Source organism: Balaenoptera borealis, assembly GCF_965194805.1.
Source record: "Balaenoptera borealis genome assembly, chromosome: 10".
NCBI classification, from domain to species: Eukaryota; Metazoa; Chordata; class Mammalia; order Artiodactyla; family Balaenopteridae; genus Balaenoptera; species Balaenoptera borealis.
The window spans coordinates 93,037,650-93,046,693 of NC_138874.1; the positions used below are offsets into that span (position 1 = coordinate 93,037,650).

General features: G+C 43.5%; 1 pseudogene across 1 annotated transcript in view; it reads left to right on the forward strand.

Moving 5' to 3' along the window:
* The window catches only part of LOC309635430 (small integral membrane protein 30 pseudogene), a 29,235-nt pseudogene that overhangs the window by 6,509 nt on the left and 13,682 nt on the right, over positions 1 to 9,044 (forward strand). The window contains exon 2 of the transcript XR_014249620.1: positions 3,661 to 6,784. The product of XR_014249620.1 is annotated as a small integral membrane protein 30 pseudogene (transcript). The remainder of the gene's footprint in view (positions 1 to 3,660; positions 6,785 to 9,044) is intronic.

The window sequence follows — 9,044 nt, forward strand, 5'->3', positions numbered from 1 at the left end:
GAGCACAGAAGCTTCTGTCCCAGTGAATGCAGGGTGTATCACCCTCCTAGTACTTGCATGTGTTCACCAACCTGGAAACTCCCTGAGCTCCATACCTTTGGGATTTTTATGGAGGCTTCATCACGTAGGCATAGCTGATCATTAACTCCACTACCAGCTTGGGGAGTCAGGACACAGGGGCTGTCATGCTGGTCCTGCTGCTAACCCAACCGTGTAATTTTTTGTGAAGTCCTCAACCATTCAGAGACTTGTTTTTCTCTTCTACAAAATGGGGGCAGTAATGCCTGCTTTGTATTTCTCAAGGTTGTTCTGGGAATCATATAAGTAATGGCTGTGAATATGGTGTTAAAGCACCCTAAAGGAATGCATATTTGTGACTCTCAGCCTCCATCCCCTTCTAGTCAGGGCCCCAAGTTTCCCCACTAAGTTTATACCAAGGACCTTTCCCTCCACCCTCTCCTGCAGCCTGACTAGGACTCCACAGTACAACACTCCAAGGTAGACTCCAGGGCCTTGGTTTAGAGCAGTGGGGTAAGGAGAAGCCAATTTTTTTCTTTCTCAGAGTTCTGGTCCCCCAGGTCACTCCAGGATGGAGGGAGCTGCTAAGTATAAACACTCAGGAATCCACAAATACTCTTGGAATTCCAGCTTAGTGAGCCTGTTCAATAATGCTTCCTGCTAAACTAACAAAGAGTGATAGCAGAAAAACGCTGATAGACATTCCATCCACCCCCCACCCCCACCTCCAAAGAATCCTGGCAGCTCAACTTGTTATATCAACGTGTTATATCTGGAAGAAACTTTAGATCAGTGGTTCTTAATTCTGGCTAAACATTAGAATCACCAGGGGAGCTTTTTAAAAATACCCTTGCCCGGCTGTACCTCACACCAATTAAATCAGAATATTTGGGAGAGGGACCTAGACATCAGTATTTTTAAAGCTCCCCAGATGATTGCAATGTGCAGCCTAGTTTGAGAACCACTGCTATAGAGGATCCAGGTCAAACACTTCACTTTACAGAAGAAAAAACTGAGGCCCTGAGAGTTTAAGAATTTTGTCCGAAGTCATACAACTGACTAGAGCTTGAGATATCAATTCAACAAGTTGATGATAATAACAGCTCATTTTTTTGTTGAGCTTTTACTCTGGCCCAGAGTAAGCACCAAGCACCTTCCAAATATAATCTCAATAAATCCTAACGATTTTATGAGAAAATTGAGACCCGGGGAGTTTAACTAGTTTTCTCAAGGTCAAAACAACTGAACAGTGGCAGAGATTCCGGTACAATTGTTCAACTAAGTTTGAGCAGCATGCAGATGACAAGACAGGGATAGGGCCCTGCCCTTAAGGAATTTACAGTCTACCTGGAGGGACAGGACACAGGTGAGCCGACATTTAAAACACATTCTGATAAGTGTTACAGTAAAAGTCAACAATGGAAAGACAAGGAAGGCACCTAACTCTGGGAAAATTCAAAGAAGTCTTCTTAGAGGAGGAGGTATTGAAGAAGTCTTAAAAGGTGAATGAAAGGTAGTTTAGTGAAAAACGAAGAGAGAGAGAAAGTGGAACCAGCCAGTGTAAAGAATGGTGAATGCTCAGAGCTATGCAGTAATTCATAGTGACTTGATAAGTATATTTGGGTGGAGCTATCGCCAAGAGGTGAGACTGAAGAAGGACAGAGACTAGATCATTAAGGAGTTTAAAAGAGGGAACCATAGCAGGATTATAAACGGACAGTGGAAGGATATAAATGTATGTATTTAAAAGGTTATTGGAGGATATGATACCAAAAGCACAGGCAACAAAAGCAAAAACAGATAAAGTGGACTACATCAAAATTGAAAACTTCTGTGCATCAAAGTACACTCTTAACAGAGAAAAAGGGCAACTCATGCAATGGGACAACAAAAAACAATCTGATTCAAAAATGGGCAAAGGACTTGAATCAATCTCTCTCCAAAGAAGATATACAAATGGCCAACAGGCACATGAAAAGATGGTCAACATCACTAATCATTAGGGAAATTCAAACCAAAACCACAATAAGGTATCACCTCATAGCCAGTAGGATGGCTATAATCAAAAAAATAGAAAATAATAAGTGTTGGTGAGAACGTGGAAAAATTGGAACACTTGTGTATTGCTGGTGGGAGTGCAAAATGGTGCAGCTGCCATGGAAGACAGCAGGGCAGTTCCTCAAAAAAGTAAAAATAGAATTACCATATGGTCCAGCAATTCCACTTCTGGGTATGTACCCAAAGGAATTAAAAGCAGGGTCTCAGATATTTGTCTACTCATGTTTATAGCAACATTATTCATAATAGCTGAAAGGTAAAAGCAACCCAAGTGACGAATGAATAAATAATCAAAATGTGGTGTACATATATACAACGGAACGTTATTCAGCCTTAAAAAGGAAGAAAATTCTGTTACATGTTACAACGTGGAACCTTATCGTGCTAAGTGAAATAAACCACCCACAAAAGGACAAATACTGTATGAAGTACCTAGAGTAGTCAAATTTACAGAGACAGAAAGTAGAATGATGGTTACCAGGAAGGAGCCAGGGATATGGGTAATGGAGAATTACTGATTAATGGGTACAGAGTTTCAGTTTGGGAAGATGAAAAAGTTTTAGAGATGGATGGTGGTAGTGATTTCATAATAACGTGAATATACTTGATGCCACTTAACTGTATGGGTTAAAATGGTAAATTTTATGTTATGTGGATTTTACCACAAAAAAATTATGGCAATAGCATTAAAAGATTAGCGGGTGATAGCATAGGGAGATCAGCTCTGTGCTTTGTGACCACCTAGAGGGGTGCGATAGGGAGGGTGGGAGGGAGGGAGATGCAAGAGGGAAGAGATATGGGAACATATGTATATGTATAACTGATTCACTTTGTTATAAAGCAGAAACTAACACACCATTGTAAAGCAATTATACTCCAATAAAGATGTTAAAAAAAAAAAAAAGATTAGCGGGTGAAAACTCAATGAGGAGACCAGTTAAAAAGCTAATGCCCAGGGGCAAAGAACCCAATAAGAGCCTGATAATGTAAGACAGTGGCAGGGGAGACGTAGGGGACAGACACTAGAGATCTCTAGGAGGTGAGTGGCTAGATGGGGCGTCAGGAAGAATGAGGAGCCAAAAGGCTACTCCCAAAGTCCTGACCTGAGGGAGTGATGAAGAGTGGTGTCCGTCACCAAGACAGGGCCCACAGAGTTGGTGGGGGAGGAACAGGTTTCTGAGAAGGTGGTGAGTTCAGCTTTGAACAAGCTGAGTTTGAAGTACCTGGAGAATATCCAGGTGGCAATATCTTAAAGGAATCAGATACACTACAAATTGATCTCAGAAGGTTGGATATTTTTTTAAGTATGATAATAGTATTATGGTTATTTTTTAAAGTTTGTATCTTTTGTAGAAAATATGGGTGAATGGGGCAGGGCTGGCCATGGGGCAATGGTTGTTAGGGCTGAGGCATGGTACACAGAGATCCTTTATGCAATTCTGTCTACTCTGGAGACCGGTCAAAAATCACCATAATAAAAAGTTTAAAAAACAATAATAGCCCTGCTCGCCATTCCTGTAATGGCTGCTTCCTTGAAGGTGCTGTCACGTGGAAGCTCTTAGCCTCAGCATCCTGAACTGATAGAATTAAACAAATACCGCTTTCTTTGAAACCTTCTGCCTTTAAGAACTGGTCACCTCAAGATCTCAACATCAAGATCTCAGTTTCAACACAATTGTTCCTAGTTCTCTTTTCATTGCTTTTGGTGCTGCCTGTTGTTGAAGCAGTAGAAGCCGGAGATGCAATCGCTCTCTTGCTCAGTGTGGTTCTCAGCATTACAGGCATTTGTGCTTGTTTGGGGGTGTATGCACGAAAGAGAAATGGACAGATGTGACTTTGAAGGGCCTCCTGAATCAAACCTTGCCCTGAAAACCTTTGTGCTATTGAGGTTCAGAACTGAGTTTTGGTGACTGAAAGTTCCCAAGAAACAGTAAATAGGGTAGTTCATAGTCTTGGTTATTTCCCTATAAATAGGAACAAATTGATATACTATGTTAAATGGAAAACAAAACGTTTTCTTCACCGCAAAGAACGCACTGAAAAATGCCGTCGGTAATTTGCGTTTGCTAGTTAGAAAGAAGGTCAAAGAAGTGAGATGGCTGAACTTTGCATAAGTAGTATTTCATAGTTTCAGAATTCTCAACAGGAAGAAGAAAACTCTTGCCCAGAATCCTGGGAAATTGCCACTGTTTAAGTTATAATCACTGCCTCCTGCATCATTGAGGAGTCTTTTCTCCATATTTTTAATGGAGTTTTGTTTTGTTATCTCCCAAGTTAATACTGTACCTAGATATTAAATACAGTTGGTCAAAAATTAAAACTTATCTCTTCGTTGGGGAAAACGTTTAGAAAATGTATTCGATGTATCTAACGTTGAAATGGAGAAAAGATTTAATGTAAAAAAAATACTTTATATTGACATTGAAATGGAGAAGAGATTTAATGTTTAACAAAAACAAAAAAAATCTTTAGGGTCTCCCTGGTGGCGCAGTGGTTAAGAATCCGCCTGCCAATGCAGGGGACACGGGTTCAAGCCCTGGTCCGGGAAGATCCCACATGCCGCGGAGCAACTAAGCCCGTGCGCCACAACTCCTGAGACTGTGCTCTAGAGCCCACGAGCCACAACTACTGAGCCCGCGTGCCACAACTACTGAAGCTCGTGTGCCTAGAGCCCGTGCTCCACAATGAGAGAAGCCACCGCAATGAGAAGCCCGCGCACCGCAACGAAGAGTAGCCCCCTCTCACCACAACTAGAAAAAGCCCGTGCGCAGCAACAGAGACCCAATACAGCCAAAAATATATAAATAAAATAAATAAATTTATTTAAAAAAATCTTTATATTAACTGGTAACATCTCCATGGTGAGAAGTACTATATCAAATATAAACCCATTAGGTAAGTTAAAAAAATAATAATAATAAAGAGAGATGTAAACCTATAGGGCAGAGATAAAGATATTATTTTATTATTAACAATAATAATACAAAGTACTACCATTTAGGGAGTCTCTACTCTGTGGCAGGCACTTTGCTGAGCCCTTTGCAAGCCTATGTTGTACTTTTCATGACAACCCTCATTTTACTAAAGTTCAGATGTCCTGCATACCAAGTGGCAAGCTTCAGATTATATGAGGTATATCAGAGGGAACGAATAAAACAAGAAGCTAGAAGGGCTAAACAAGGAAAGGTATGGACTGCTGACGTCTGAGAATAGGAAAAGGACCCCATAAAGATGGTGGTAGGTAGAGTGCTTTGCAAACCAAGGAAGAACAGAGATTCAAGAAGAAAGGAGTGGCTCCTCGTGTCAAATACCACACAAAGTGCAGGCAAAATAGCAACTAAAAACTGCTCAGTGAATTTTACAGTTAGGAGGCTGGGAGTACCTGGGGTCTTGGAAAGAACCACTGGAATGGTGGGGACAGAAACTGGGCTGGGAATGAGTGGGTAGCAAATTAGGCCTACTCTTGATAAGCTATGCTGTGAAGGGAACTTGAAAGATTGGTGTGATACTGTGATTTATAATAAGAAATATATATTTGGTCTTCATATGTTTCTGGCAGAGCGTCTAAAGCCCTTGGAAATTCCTAAGTGATGAAAGTGATAAAGATGTCTTCTGTTAATGAGGTCTCTTGGACCACACCTAAGGATGGGGCTGGCTGCCAGGAAAATCAACCATGTTTCTAGAGGGGTGGAACCTTTCCACGCCCCTGAGCTCTGGGGATGGGAGAGGGGCTGGAGGTTGAATCAATCACCAATGGCCAATGATTTAATCAATCATGCCTATACAATGAAGCCTCCATAAAAACCCAAAAGGATGGGGTTTAGAGCACTTCCAGGTTGGTGAACATCTCTTTCTATCTGGCTATCCATGAGTTATATCCTTTTAAAATAAACCGGGGATCTAATAAGTAAAATGTGTCTCTGAGTTCTGTGAGCCACTCTAGCAAATTAATCAAACCCAAGGAAGGAGGGGGTCGTGGGAACCTCTTGACTTACAGCCAGTTGAACAGAAGCACAGGTCACAACCTGGGCTTTCAATTGGCATCTGAAGGTGGGTGGGCAGTCTCGTGGGACTGAGCCCTTAACCTGTGGGATCTGATGCTATCTCTGGGTAGATAGTGTCAGAACTGAGTTGAATTGTAGGACACCCAGCTGGTATCCAAGAATCGCTTGGTGGTGTGGGGAAACCTCCACACAATCAGAATTGGTCCCAGACCTTAACTGGCTAATAGCTAGAGGAAGGTAGCCAAAAAGGTGAGAGGAGCTTGACTGCGTTGATGTGTGGTAGGAAAACAGCAGGGGAGAGACTGAAGATGGAGGAAAGGGAGGTGACGACATGACGCAGTGCTGAGGGATCGGGAGGGATGGAGTCCAGCGCCCAGGCGAGGGATTGCCTGGGATGGGAGGAGGGGCACCTCCCTGTGGAAGGGGAAGAAGAAAGGAGGCTACTTGTGGGTTGGGGCTTAGGAAAGAGATCAGGGAGTCATGATGTCAGAGAGCAGGTGAACTGGGAGTGGAGGAAGTGAGTAAGCTGAAGGCAAGGAAGTTCTGGCCAGAGACTGGCATGTTGGCATTTCTGAGCTGAAGCAGTCATGACAAGGTCCAGGGTGTGCCTGGCTGAGGTGGCAGGTATGGCGCTAGAGTTAAAAGGTCAAGAGTTATGAGATGGATGATCCTGAGGAACAGATCTGAGGTGGAGAAAAAGTCTGGTGAGTTCTATCCTCAAAGCAATCAGGAGAGAGCAGTTCCTTGGCTTAAGACAGAATCACATTTTGAGATTTTAAAAAATAGTAATTCTAAGTCCTAACTCATGGCTAATCTAAATAGCTCTTGCCAAAACATAAATCTGTAGCTTCCTCAAGAGTAGACTAAATATTTAGACCAAGTAACAGACTGAAATTGTGAAGCAGGAAACCTGCACGATTAATCCTGACTCTTGTCAGTTACAAAATGGGTTAAATCTACCTTTCTGACTTAGACTGGTCTCCATTCATTCACTCATTCATTCATTCAGCAAACATGCTTTCTGTCTGCCAGGTACTTTGCTAGGTCTCTGGAATTTAAAAACGAATTATCTATGGTCTTTATGGAGTTCACAAACAAGCAGAGGAACCAACCCTGACAATATGAAAATTCTAGGGCAGAGGTAGGTAGAAAGTGCAGTGGGGTTGTGTGAACACAAAGAAAGGAACCTAGATTTGGGGTGAAGGAGCACAAAAGAGCTAACATGAGATAAACCTTAAAGAAGGAGCAGAGTGCACCAGCCTGGGAAGGATAGGAAGGGTATTCTAGGAAGAGGAACAGCATGAGAAAGGGCACCGAGGGCCCAGATAGTCATGAAATAACAATCTGGTTTGGCAGAGCAGTAGTTTTTAAATGGCAGTCTGCACAAGAATCAGCCTCAGTATCATTAAAAAGCAGGTTCCCAGGCCCCGGGAGCAATGGATCTGGTAGGCCTAGGAATCTGCATTTTTAAAAACAAGTGTCCCCGATGCTTCTGAGGACAGTTCATGCTGCAAAACCCTGAGCTATAGTACAGGGTACCTGGTGGGAGGAAGGAGTGGGGGTTGTGATGAGGCAGAAATTTTGGTCAGGACCACATTGTGCTAAGGATGACAGCTCAATTTACAAGCAGTGAGGCATCTTTTGGGAGTGCCCTGATGACATCTGTTCTAGAAATCCCAGTCTGGAGATGGCACCGACAAGAGCCTGCAGAGAAGGAGGGCTGCTGTATCCAGACAAAACATGAAGGGCTTCTTCAAGGGAAAGTACATTATTTAGAGATGAAACCACAACGAGGACCCTGGTCCTACCACCCACTTTTTAGCTGGGGGGTGGCCAGGACATCCTCGGGCTCCTAGGAGACAAAACCTCCCCTCAGGAGACCTACAGTAACAGCCACGGTGGCCCACATAGTGCGCACAGGCCTACGCAGAATCCAGACTGCAGGACACTCCCTGTGGTTCTGAGGTCTGTGCTGAGTCACCTCTCACTGGAACAAGCTTCTCAGAGCCCCTGGGATCTTGCTTCACATGGTGCTGCTTGAATTCCCCTTGGTTTCCAGACCAAGGAAGGAGAAAGAATAAATATTAACCAAAGGTGTTGCTAGGGCTAGGTGCCCAGAGCCCCTCCCCTTGCCTCTCTCCCCTCACTCCCCACCCTAGAAGCTAGGATAAACAGCTGATTTCCCAGTTTCATGATCCTCTTGGCTGCTCCTGCAGAAAAAGGGCAGAGGTGAGCACCTCTCAGAACAAACCCAAGGCTGGAAGGGACTTGATGACAACCTGTTTTCTGGGAGAGGCCCCAGGCTGGCTAATGTGAAGCTCACATCACCACCCAGGCCTGGCTCCAGGGGCGGGGCTTTCACCACCCCAGACTCCTTCTCAGGGTAACTTCCTGGCTGACTGACACAAAGGGTGACCTCGCACAAAACTACTCCCTTTCCTGGGCTTTGGCTTCCTCTGTAAAATGATGGAGTTGGACTCAAAGAAGCTTATCCAGTCCTGTCATTCCTGGACTGATTGGGCTAAACTGATTGGGACTGAATATCCTCCCTCTAACGTGCCCAGGAGGGCCAGGAGCTATTTCAGGTACTCTCAAGACACATCGATCCATTTACTTATTATTTTCTGAACACTCTACTATGTGCAAATAGTAAGAACGGCCATCGTTTTCAAGTGCTTACTATGTATTGGCATTATGCTAAGCATTTTACACTTATTTGCCCATTGGGTACTATTATTATCTTTATTGCATAAATGAAAAAATTGAAGCTCAGAGAGATTAAGTATCTTGCCCAAGAACATTCAGCTGGTAAAGCAGCAGAGCCCATATCTGCTCCAGGTCGGTCAGTTTCAAAGACCATGGTCTTTCCACTCCATCACACTTTAAAATGCTGGTCAAACAAGGATTAGTTAGATGCAGATCATAGCCTATACTGGAGTTGTTGTGGAGGAGGGAGGGAGGAAG